Genomic DNA, 446 nt, shown 5'->3' with positions numbered 1-446 from the left:
CCTCCTACATTGTCTCATCGCCAAGACTGTGCCCCGGAAACATTGCCCTGTTCAATTAAGGAGAATAATTCTGTCTTATTAATGAAATACCAACAGAGAATGTTACTATGCAGTTGCTCGGGATCTCCTCCACAAAAAAACTTTGATTTATATATATTTCTGAAGAATATCTGGGAATAAATACAGCGATGGTGAGTCTATGGTGAAATTAGATGGTGCTGGTATTGGAAGGCAGCTGAGTTGGTAGTATTTTCTTTAATAAAAGTCTTTTCGAAGGTAAGTTATTGAAGGGAAACATATTTTTTAAAAATCTGTTCATGCTAATAGTTATGCTTTTATTCGTATCAATTTATCTCTATTTGCTTTTGATTATTAGTCGGTTTATCTGTTCACTTAAACGTTATTCTATCAATCTCTCAGCATTATTTTTTTTTAATAGATGATAC

The sequence above is a fragment of the Penaeus monodon genome, chromosome 28, assembly GCF_015228065.2.
Source record: "Penaeus monodon isolate SGIC_2016 chromosome 28, NSTDA_Pmon_1, whole genome shotgun sequence".
NCBI classification, from domain to species: Eukaryota; Metazoa; Arthropoda; class Malacostraca; order Decapoda; family Penaeidae; genus Penaeus; species Penaeus monodon.
The sequence above is the reverse complement of the archived record's forward strand: the minus strand, read 5'-3'. Positions refer to the sequence as shown.